Source organism: Pan troglodytes, chromosome 5 (assembly GCF_028858775.2).
Source record: "Pan troglodytes isolate AG18354 chromosome 5, NHGRI_mPanTro3-v2.0_pri, whole genome shotgun sequence".
Lineage (NCBI taxonomy): Eukaryota > Metazoa > Chordata > Mammalia > Primates > Hominidae > Pan > Pan troglodytes.
The window spans coordinates 70,142,482-70,155,531 of NC_072403.2; the positions used below are offsets into that span (position 1 = coordinate 70,142,482).

Genomic DNA, 13,050 nt, shown 5'->3' on the forward strand with positions numbered 1-13,050 from the left:
TTGAAAACAGCCCCTATCGGAACATGAATTCTGCTAAAATTGAAGCAAGAACAAATACCAAATTTACGATGACGCTTGGGTGAAAGAATGGTAAAATCATTGATGCTTTACAAAGAAATTATGTGGACAATGCCCCAAAGAAATTCACAGTTTACAAGTGAAAAACTTGTTTTAAGAAGGGACAAGACTACGTTGAAGATGAAGTCCTTAGTGACTGACCATCCATATCAATTTTCAAGGGAAAAATTAATCATATTCATGTCCTAACTGAAGAGGACCAATAATTAACAATAAAAACAATAGCCAACACTATTGACATCTCAACTGGTTCAGGTTACACAACTCTGAATGAAAAATTAAAGTTGAGCAAACTTTCCACTCAGGGGATGTCAAAACTGTTGTGCCCAGATCAGCTGTAGACAAAACAGAGCTTTCAATTGCAATTTTAAACAAACAAGAACAAGATCTTGAAGTATATCTTTGAAGAGTTGTAACAGGAGATGAAACATGGCTCCACTAGTATGATATTGAACACAAAGCACAATCAAAGGAATGGCTATCAAGAGGTGGAAGTGGTCCAGTCAGAGCAAAAGTGGACCAGTTAAGATCAAACATCATTGATATGGTTTGGCTCTGTGTCCCCACCCAAATCTCATTTTGTAGCTCCCACAGTTCCCATGTGTTGTGGGAGGGACCCAGTGGGATATGACTGAATGTTTTTCCCGTGCTGTTCTTGCAATAGTGAATGGGTCTCATGAGATCTGATGATTTTAAAAACAAGAGTTGCCCTGCACAAGCTATCTCTGCCTGCTGCCATCCATGTAAGAGGTGACTTGCTCCTCCTTGCCTTCCACCATGATTATGAGGCCTCTCCAGCCATGTGGAACTGTAAGTCCAATAAACCTCTTTCTTTTGCAAATCACCCAGTCTCAGGTATGTTTTTATCAGCAGCATGAAAACAGATTAATGAAGTAAATTGGTACCAGTAGAGTGGGCACTGCTGAAAAGATACCTGAAAATGTGGAATTGACTTTGGAACTGGGCAACAGGCAGAGGTTGGAAGAGTTTGGAGGGCTCAGAAGAAGACAGGAAAATGTGGGAAAGTTTGGAATTCCCTAGAGGCTTGTTGAATGGCTTTGACCAAAATGCTGATAATGATATGGACAATGAAATCCAGGCTAAGGTGGTCTAAGACAGAGATGAGGAACTTGTTGGGAAATGGAGCAAAGGTGACCCTTGTTATGTTTTAGAAAAGAGACTGGAGGTATTCTGCCCCTGCCCCAGAGAATTGTAGAACTTTGCACTTGAGGAACATGATTTAGGATATCTGGCAGAAAAAATTTCTAAGCAGCAAAACATTCAAGAGGTGACTTGGGTGCTGTTAAAGGCATTCAGTTTTATAAGTGAAGCAGAGCATAAAAGTTCAGAAAATTTGCACCCTGACAATGCGATAGAAAAGAAAATCCCATTTTCTGAGGAGAAATTAAAGCCTGCTGCTGATATTTGCATAAGTAATGTGAAGCCAAATGTTAATCCCCCAAGATAATGGGGAAAATATCTCCAAGGCATGTCAGAGGTCTTCGTGGCAGCCCCTCTCATTACAGGCCTGGAGACCTAGAAGGAAAATGTGATTTTGTGGGCCAGGCTAAGGGTATTTCCACTGTGTGCAGTCTAGGGATTTGATGTCCTATTTTCCAGCTGTTCCAGCCATGACTAAAAGGGGCCAAGGTATAGCTTGAGCCATTGCTTCAGAGGGTGGAAGCCCCAAGCCTTGGAAGCTTCCATGTGGTGTTGAGCCTGCGGGTGCACAGAAGTCAAGAATTGAGATTTGGGAACCTCTGCCTAGATTTCAGAAGATATATGGAAACATCTGGATGCCCAGGCAGGAGTTTGCTATAGGGGCAATGTCCTCATGGAGAACTTCTGTCAGGGCAGTGCAGAAGGGAAATGTTGGGTGGGAGCCCTGACACAGAGTCCCTACTGGGGCACTGCCTAGTGGAGTTGTGAGAAGAGGACCACCATTCTCCAGAACTCAGAATGGTAGATCCACTGACGGCTTGCACTGTGCACCTGGAAAAGCCACAGACACTCAACGCCAGCCCACGAAGGCAGCCAGGAGAGAAGCTGTACCCTGCAAAGCCACAGTTGTGGAGGTGCCCAAGACAATGGGAACCCACTTCTTGCATCAGTGTGACTTGGATGTAAGACATGGAGTCAAAGGAGATCATTCTGGAGCTTTAAAATTTGACTGCCCTGCTGGATTTTGGACTTGCATGGGACCTGTAGCTACTTGGTTTTGGCCAAGTTTTCCCATTTGGAATGGATGTATTTACCCAATGCCTGTAACCCCTATTGTATCTAGGAAGCAATTAACTTGCTTTTGCTTTTACAGGCTCATAGTGGGGAGGGACTTGCCTTGTCTCAGATGAGTCTTTGGACTGTGGACTTTTGAGTTAATGCTCAAATGAGTTGAGACTTTGGGGAACTATTGGGAAGGCACAATTGGTTTTGAAATGTGAAGATATGAGTTTTGGGAGGGGCCAGGTGTGAAATGACAAGATTTGGCTCTGTGTCCTCACCCAAATCTCATCTTGTAGCTCCCATAATTCTCACATGTTGTAGGAGGAACCTGGTGAGAGATGATTGAATCATGGGGGCAGGTCTTTCCTGTGCTGTTCTTGTGATTATGAATGGTTCTTCCAAGATCTGATAGTTTTAAAAACAAGAGTTTCTCTCTTTGCCTGCTGCCATCTCTCTTTTTCTCAGCACAATCTCTCTCTTTGCCTGCTGCCATCTACGTAATATGTGACTTGCTCCTCGTCTTTGGCCATGATTGTGAGGCCTCCCCAGCCATGTGGAACTGTAAGTCCAATAAAACTCTTTCTTTTGTAAACTGCCCAGTCTCAGTTATGACCTTATCAGCAGCATGGAAATGGACTAATAGAGTCATTAAAAAGATTTCTGGGGGATGCTCAAGACATTTTTCTTTTTGACTTTCTGGAGGGCCAAAGAAGGATAACATGTCCCTATTATTACAGTGTTTTAAGAAAGTTAGTCAAAGCTTTAGCAGAAACATGCCCATGAAAGCTTCACCAGAGAGTACTACTCCACCATGACAATGCTCCTGCTTATTCTTCTCATGAAGTTAGGGGTAATTTCTGAGATTAACAATAGAAAGTCATTAGGCATCCACCTTATAGTTCTGATTTGCCTCTTTCTGACTTCTTTTTGTTTTCTAATCTTTATTTTTCTTCAGTTAATAATGTAAAAAGGCTGCATTGACATGGGTAAGGTCCCAGGACACTCATTTCCTTAGAGATGGACTAAATGGTTGGTATCATTGCTTGTAAAAGTGTGTTGACCTTGATGAGGTTTATGTTGAGAAATAAAGCTAATTTTTAAAATTTTTATCTAATACCATTTTTCACAACATTTCAAAGTCTTTTCATATTATTTTATAGCCTTTAGAAAGAAATATACCGCCTAACTGACAATAAAAAACTCAGAAACTCCTTAATATTATTAAGATATGTATTTTATAGACTAGATTTTAAAAAATTCAGTGGCTTTTTCATTATGTGACTAATTATCTGTATAGAAACCCATATATGCATTCAATTGTAAAGTACTTGAGAGTATGCTGGATTTATCATTCTATTACAATAACCTAGCACGATACATGATTCTGTCAAGCATCTGAAAGCACATACTATAGCTTGGATGTTTGTCCCCTCCAAATCCCATGTGGAAATGTAATCCCCAATGCTGAAGTTGGAGCCAAGTGGAAGGTGTTTGGATCACTGGGGCTGATCATTCATGAATGGCTTGGTGCCATCCTCACAGTAATGAGTGAGTTCTCACTCTGAGTTCACATGATATATGGCTGTTTAAAAGAGTGTGGTACTTCCTTTCTCTCTTGTTTCCTCTCTTGCCATATGACACCCTGCCTCCCACTTCACCTCCACCATGATTCCTGAGGGCCTCACCAGAAGCTGAGGAGATGTTGGTGCTATGCTGGTACAGCCTGCTGAACCATGAACCAATTAAACATCTTTCTTTTATAAATTACCCAGCCTCAGGTATCTCTTGATAGCAATACAAAACAGACTAACACACTATCTAATAGAAAATATAATTGCTTTTGTTTAAATGTGCTTGGAAAATTATAGTTAAATATAGATTTTTAAAAGTCAGGAAGATATTTTGCACACAGTTTTCAATCATATTTGTGGTGTTTTCTATTTAAATATATAAGTACAGATTTTATTTTATGCTTCCCTCAGCAAAAATTTTAAACAGATGAGAATAATGATTATAGCAAGCACAGAATAGCTTTGTGAAGAAAACATAAATACTGAGATTATTTTCAGTAATAATGGGCTAAAGTAAAATAATAATTCTATACATTTTTATTGTCTAGAATTAAATAATAAACTTCTGCACTTAAGTTTTTACCTTCCTAAATAGAAGAAACTTTATCTGAATTGTATGGATTCATATTATGATTATACCTATAATTTTGTACGCTTTTGGTACAAATAACCAGAAATTCTAATTCCAAATAGTTTCAGCAATAAAGAAATGAAATAGGTTAAATAAAAGGAAGTTCAAGAATAGGGTGGGTTTTCAGATGGATGTATGTTTATGGAAAAGCTTAACTGACTTCTCATAAAATACCTAGATTACTCCTGTCTCTCCACTCTGATATTCACAGGCTGAGTTTTAATATGAGACTTGCTTTTCACATGATTCCAGTGTGATGGCTAGTCACTCCGTTTCCAAAACTGTTCTTCTGTAATAGGAGGAAGAAAAAACTTTCTCAAGTTAAGGAGAACCTTTCCTAGAAGTTAACTGGCTAGAACTGGGTGACCAATGAAGCCCTCTGTTGGAGATGAGGACGGGCTCAGCTCCCACTGAGAGCTATGGACCAGGGTTCATAATGGGCAAAACTGGTATTCTGTTAGGAGGAAAACCTCAACATCTAATTCCAGTATTTCTCCACATTCATGAATTATGTCCTGAATTATATCTGATTGTCAGATTAAAGACTTAAGATACACAATCACATGTCCAAGCTAAAGATATTAACTTTCATCTTCAACTTCCTGCCTGTTTCTCTTTATATGCAGTAGCTCTTGCCTTTATTTCTAGAAACTCATATGGAGTTTAAGGATGAGTCTAGCCATTTAAAAATTTACTTGAAACATGGTTGTTGCTAGGTGGGTAGTTGCCAGTTGCCAGCTTTTATTTTTCACATGTAATTATTTAAGTTTTCAGTACATACTAATAGCCACTCCCCTTGCATGAGAATAACGAAAACTTAAAAGCTGTGTAAGAGAAAAATCAGGAATCAATGAACCTTCCCTCTCTACTGCAACAGAGTTTTTTTAATAGACTAGAAATATAATAGAATACATGTATTTTAGAAGAAATGAATAATAGAAACTCTGAAGTATATGTGTGTATATATAGAAAATACACCAAATGAGTATAATATTTCTCTCAGATTAATTATGAATATTTACTCCAACACCACATATTACTTTTAATAAAACAAATATATATTTTTGAAAGTGTAAAGGCATCTTAGCTTGGGGCATTTTTCATTTTTTTTTTGTTTTGTTTTGGTTAGCAGATCATAAAATTCTATATCAATTTTTAAAAATCAAGTATTTTTTATAGTTAGTGTTTCTATATACAAGATTAAATGTGAAAGTTGGAATATTATGAGAGAATAATTGAATACTAGGATTTTCTATAAAATTGATAGTTTGATAATTACTCTGTAGTGATCAGGTAGCTTAAGTAAAGATATATATAATTTGGTCCCATATCTGGTAGTTATTACCAATATAGTATAATCCATGAATAACTGCCCAAAGAAATAATTATGTATTGCTCTCCGCAGTATATATCATTAGATAAATGTTAGGAAATATTTTGCAACCAAAATGTAAAATGATCCCTTTCTCCAGGTTTCTTGAAAGCAATATCTAAGAAACAATAATGGAAATTTATAATGTATGTGTGTGTGTGTGTGGGGGGGTGCTCATGTACATTTGCAACTTTTTCTGTTAAGTGAAGTATTAATTTGAGAAAAAATTTTATGTATGACACTTAAATATAATTAATATTGAAAGATTTACTATGCTGTTTATTAAGAAACCTGTATCACATCTTGATTCTTGATTTTAACAGTAAGCAGATCAGCAACGGTGTATTACCCACAGATACTGTCTAAAACTTGTGTCTCTTTGTGTTATTTCTGTAAAGAAGAGCTTGAATTTTATCATTACAAAATCTCTGCATATTTAATACTTTAAATTTCTGTGTTCTACAAATTGTGTCTAATTCACCTTAAAATCCAACTTTACATAATCCATTTTAGCTCATCCCAATTAGCTTAATACCCACTAATAGAGCAGGATAAAGTAGGAAAATTAGCATTTATTTATTTACTATATGATAGGTTTTATTAGAAGCTTTACATATGCTTCTTGAAATTCTGATTTTTTTTCCTGACAATGTAAAGATTTATATTATATGAAAATGTTTCAAAATAAGTTAGGAAATACATTTGTTTCTTTAATAGGTTTCCACAAATTCATTAGTACATTGATCAAAAGTCACTAATTTATATAAAGCATATTTTAAAGCAAGTATTAATCATAAAATGCCAAAAAAAGTTTACAAAACAATCAATAATACTGAAATTAAAAGCTAGACTACAGAGTTTAAGATTTGCAGAGACTCCTCAATGTGGCTAAAGGAAATATATAAGTAGTGGCAGATTATATGAAAATAGATTATTGCAAGGGAATGTCCAGGTGGACTAGTCAAGTCGTTGAATAACTTTTTTTACTGAAAGCAATCAATGATCTTTTTGAAGGGAAGAAAAACATCTATAATCATAATATTTCTCTTCACCATGAAATGGAGATTGATTAGGGAAAAAATTATTTAATAGCAATCCGTAAGGATAGGAAGTAACTTTCTAAAATAAAAATCAAATCATGCCACTTCCCTGGTTAAAAACATAAGTGCCGGACAGTGGGTGCAGGACAGTGGGTGCAGTGCACCGTGCGTGAACCTAAGCAGGGTGAGGCATTACCTCACCCGGGAAGCGCAAGGGGTCAGGGAATTCCCTTTCCTAGTCAAAGAAAGGGGTGACAGATGGCACCTGGAAAATCGGGTAATACTGTGCTTTTCCAATGGGCTTATCAAATGGCACACCAGGAGATTATATCCCGCAGGTGGCTCTGAAGGTCCTATGCCCACGGAGCCTTGCTGATTGCTAGCACAGCAGTCTGAGATCAAACTGCAAGGTGGCAGTGAGGCTGGGGGAGGGGTGCCAGCCATTGCTTGGGCTTGAGTAGGTAAACAAAGCAGCCTGGAAGCTGGAAATGGGTGGAGCCCACCACAGCTCAAGGAGGCCTTCCTGCCTCTGTAGGCTCCACCTCTGGGGGCAGGGCACAGACAAACAAAAGACAGCAATAACCTCTGCAGACTTAAATGTCCCTGTCTGACAGCTTTGAAGAGAGTAGTGGTTCTCCCAGTATGCGGCTTGAGATCTGAGAACCAGCAGACTGCCTCCTCAAGTGGGTCCCTGACCCCCGAGTAGCCTAACTGGGAGGCACCCCCCAGTAGGGGCGGACTGACATCTCACACAGCCGGGTACTCCTCTGAGACAAAACTTCCAGAGGAACGATCAGGCAGCAGCATTTGCGGTTCACCAATATCTGCTGTTCTGCAGCCTCCACTGCTGATACCCAGGCAAACAGGGTCTGGAGTGGACCTCCAGTAAACTCCAACAGACCTGCAGCTGAGGGTCCTGACTGTTAGAAGGAAAACTAACAAACAGAAAGGACATCCACACCAAAAACCCATCTGTATGTCACCATCATCAAAGATCAGAGGTAGATAAAACCACAAAGATGGGGAAAAAACAGAGCAGAAAAACGGGAAACTCTAAAAATCAGAGAGCCTCTCCTCCTCCAAAGGAACGCAGCTCCTCACCAGCAACGGAACAAAGCTGGACGGAGAATGACTTTGATGAGTTGAGAGAGGAAGGCTTCAGAAGATCAAACTACTCTGAGCTAAAGAAGGAAGTTCAAACCAATGGCAAAGAAGATAAAAACTTTAAAAAAATATTAGACAAATGGATAACTAGAATAACCAATGCAGAGAAGTCCTTAAAGGACTTCATGGAGCTGAAAACCATGGCACGAGAACTACGTGACGAATGCACAAACCTCAGTAACCGACGCAATCAACTGGAAGAAAGGGTATCAGCGATGGAAGACGAAATGAATGAAATGAAGCGTGAAGAGAAGGTTAGAGAAAAAAAAAATAAAAAGAAATGAACAAAGCCTCCAAGACATATGGGACTATGTGAAAAGACCAACTCTACTTCACATTGGTGTACCTGAAAGTGACGAGGAGAATGGAACCAAGTTGGAAAACACTCTGCAGGATATTACCCAGGAGAACTTCCCCAATCTAGCAAGGCAGGCCAACATTCAAATTCAGGAAATACAGAGAATGCCACAAAGATACTCCTCGAGAAGAGCAACTCCAAGACACATAATTGTCAGATTCACCAAAGTTGAAATGAAGGAAAAAATGTTAAGGGTAGCCAGAGAGAAAGGTTGGGTTACCTACAAAGGGAAGCCCATCAGACTAACAGCTGATCTCTCCACAGAAACTCTACAAGCCAGAAGAGAGTGGGGGCCAATATTCAACATTCTTAAAGAAAAGAATTTTCAACCCAGAATTTCATATCCAGCCAAACTAAGCTTCATAAGTGAAGGAGAAATAAAATACGTTACAGACAAGCAAATGCTGAGAGATTTTGTCACCACCAGGCCTGCCCTACAAGAGCTCCTGAAGGAAGCACTAAACATGGAAAGGAACAATCAGTACCAGCCACTGCAGAAACATGACAAATTGTAAAGACCATCAAGGCTAGGAAGAAACTGCATCAACTAACGAGCAAAATAACCAGCTAACATCATAATGACAGGATCAAATTCACACATAACAATACTAACCTTAAATGTAAATGGGATAAATGCTCCAATTAAAAGGCACAACCTGGCAAATTGGATAAAGAGTCAAGACCCATCAGTGTGCTGTATTCAGGAAACCCATCTCGCATACAGAGACACACATAGGCTCAAAATAAAGGGATGGAAGAAGATCTACCAAGCAAATGGAAGACAAAAAAAAGCAGGGGTTGCAATCCTAGTCTCTGATAAAACAGACTTTAAACCAACAAAGATCAAAAGAGACAAAGAAGGCCATTACATAATGGTAAAGGGATCAATTCAACAAGAAGAACTAACTATCCTAAATATATATGCACCCAATACAGGAGCACCCAGATTCGTAAAGCAAGTCCTTAGTGACCTACAAAGAGACTTAGACTCCCACACAATAATAATGGGAGACTTTAACACCCCACTGTCAACATTAGACAGATCAACGAGACAGAAAGTTAACAAGGATATCCAGGAATTGAACTCAGCTCTGCACCAAGTAGACCTAATAGACATTTACAGAACTCTCCACCCCAAATCAACAGAATATACATTCTTTCAGCACCACACCACAACTATTCCAAAATTGACCACATACTTGGAAGTAAAGCACCCCTCAGCAAATGTAAAAGAACAGAAATGATAACAAACTGTCTCTCAGACCACAGTGCAATCAAACTAGAACTCAGGATTAAGAAACTCACTCAAAACCACTCAACTACATGGAAACTGAACAACCTGCTCCTGAATGACTACTGGGTACATAATGAAATGAAGGCAGAAATAAAGATGTTCTTTGAAACCAACGAGAACAAAGACACAACATATCAGAATCTCTGGGACACATTCAAAGCAGTGTATAGAGGGAAATTTATAGCACTCAACGCCCACAAGAGAAAGCAGGAAAGATCTAAAATTGAGACCCTAACATCACAATTAAAAGAACTGCAGAAGCAAGAGCAAACACATTCAAAAGCTAGCAGAAGGCAAGAAATAACTAAGATTGAGCAGAACTGAAGGAAATAGAGACACAAAAAACCCTTCAAAAAATCAATGAGTCCAGGAGCTGGTTTTTTTGAAAAGATCAACAAAATTGATAGACTGCTAGCAAGACTAATAAAGAAGAAAAGAGAGAAGAATCAAATAGATGCAATAAAAAATGACAAAGGGGATATCACCACTGATCCCACAGAAATACAAACTACCATCAGAGAATACTATAAACGTCTCTACGCAAATAAACTAGAAAATCTAAAAGTAATGGATAAATTCCATGACACACACACTCTCCCAAGACTAAACCAGGAAGAAGTTGAATCTCTGAATAGACCAATAACAGGCTGTGAAATTCAGGCAATAATTAATAGCTTACCAACCAAAAAAAGTGCAGGACCAGATGGATTCACAGCCGAATTCTACCAGAGGTACAAGGAGGAGATGGTACCATTCCTTCTGAAACTATTCCAATCAATAGAAAAAGAGGGAATCCTCCCTAACTCATTTTATGAGGCCAGCATCATCCTGATACCAAAGCCTGGCAAAGACACAACAAAAAAAGAGAATTTTAGACCAATATCCTTGACGAACATTGATGCAAAAATCCTCAATAAACTACTGGCAAACCGAATCCAGCAACACATCAAAAAGCTTATCCACCATGATCAAGTGGGCTTCATCCCTGGGATGCAAGGCTGGTTCAACATATGCAAATCAATAAACGTAATCCAGCATATAAACAGAACCAAAGACAAAAACCACATGATTATCTCAATAGACGCAGAAAAAGCCTTTGACAAAATTGAACAACCTTCATGCTAAAAACTCTCAATAAATTAGGTATTGATGGGACGTATCTCAAAATAATAAGAGCTATCTATGACAAACCCACAGCCAATATCATACTGAATGGACAAAAACTGGAAGCATTCCCTTTGAAAAGTGGCACAAGACAGGGACGCCCTCTCTCACCACTCCTATTCAACATAGTGTTGGAAGTTCTGGCCAGGGCAATCAGGCAGGAGAAGGAAATAAAGGGCATTCAATTAGGAAAAGAGGAAGTCAAATTGTCCCTGTTGGCAGACAACATGATTATATATCTAGAAAACCCCTCGTCTCAGCCCAAAATCTCCTTAAGCTGATAAGCAACTTCAGCAAAGTCTCAGGATACAAAATCAATGTGCAAAAATCACAAGCATTCTTATACACCAATAACAGACAAACAGAGAGCCAAATCATGAGTGAACTCCCATTCACAATTGCTTCAAAGAGAATAAAATACCTAGGAATCCAACTTACAAGGGATGTGAAGGACCTCTTCAAGGAGAACTACAAACCACTGCTCAATTAAATAAAAGAGGACAGAAACAAATGGAAGAACATTCCATTCTCATGGGTAGGAAGAATCAATGTCGTGAAAATGGCCATACTGCCCCAGGTAATTTACAGATTCAATGTCATCCCTATCAAGCTACCAATGGCTTTCTTCACAGAATTGGAAAAAACTACTTTAAAGTTCATATGGAACCAAAAAAGAGCCCGCATTGCCAATCAATCCTAAGCCGAAAGAACAAAGCTGGAGGCATCACACTACCTGACTTCAAACTATACTACAAGGCTACAGTAACCAAAACAGCATGTTACTGTTACCAAAACAGAGATATAGACCAATGGAACAGAACAGAGCCCTCAGAAATAATGCCGCATATCTACAACCATCTGATCTTTGACAAACCTGACAAAAACAAGCAATGGAGAAACGATCCCCTATTTAATAAATGCTGCTGGGAAAACTGGCTAGCCATATGTAGAAAGCTGAAACTGGATCCCTTCCTTACACCTTATACAAAAATTAATTCAAGATGGATTAAAGACTTAAATGTTAGACCTGAAACCGTAAAAACCCTAGAAGAAAACCTAGGCAATACCATTCAGGACATAGGCATGGGCAAGGACTTCATGTGTAAAACACCAAAAGCAATGGCAACAAAAGCCAAAGTTGACAAATGGGATCTAATTAAACTAAAGAGCTTCTGCACAGCAAAAGAAACCACCATCAGAGTGAAAGGCAACCTACAGAATGGGAGAAAATTTTTGCAACCTCATCTGAAAAAGGGCTAATATCCAGAATCTGCAATGAACTCCAACAAATTTACAAGAAAAAAAACAAACAATCCCATCAAAAAGTGGACGAAGGATATGAACAGACACTTCTCAAGAGAAGACATTTATGCAGCCAAAATACACATGAAAAAATGCCCATCATCACTGGCCATCAGAGAAATGCAAATCAAAACCACAATGAGATACCATCTCACACCACTTAGAATGGCGATCATTAAAAAGTCAGGAAAGAACAGGTGCCGGAGGGGATGTGGAGAAATAGGAACACTTTTACACTGTTGGTGGGACTGTAAACTAGTTCAACCATTATGGAAATTGGTGTGGCGATTCCTCAGGGATCTAGAACTAGAAATACCATTTGACCCAGCCATCCCATTACTGGGTATCTACCCAGAGGATTATAAGTCATGCTTCTATAAAGACACATGCACATGTATGTTTATTGCGGCACTATTCACAATAGCAAAGACTTGGAACCAACCCAAATGTCCAACAATGATAGACTGGATTAAGAAAATGTGTCACATTTACACCATGGGATACTATGCAGCCATAAAAAATGATGAGTTCATGTCCTTTGTAGGAACATGGATGAAGCTGGAAACCATCATTCTCAGCACACTATCGCAAGGACAAAAAAACCAAACACCACATGTTCTCACTCGTAGGTGGGAATTGAACAATGAGAACACATGGACACAGGAAGGGGAAAATCACACACCGGGGACTGTTGTGGGGTGGGGGGAGGGGGGAGGGATAGCATTGGGAGATATACCTAATGCTAAATGACGAGTTAATGTGTGCAGCACACCAACTTGGCACATATATACATATGTAACAAACCCGCACGTTGTGCACATGTACCCTAAAACTTAAAGTATAATAATAATAA

At 38.9% G+C, this 13,050-nt stretch overlaps 1 protein-coding gene across 1 annotated transcript in view; it reads right to left on the reverse strand.

Annotated features, from left to right (window-relative positions):
• The window catches only part of LOC100609532 (protein eyes shut homolog), a 2,075,858-nt gene that overhangs the window by 713,947 nt on the left and 1,348,861 nt on the right, over positions 1-13,050 (reverse strand). The gene's annotated exons all lie outside the window — the stretch shown is intronic.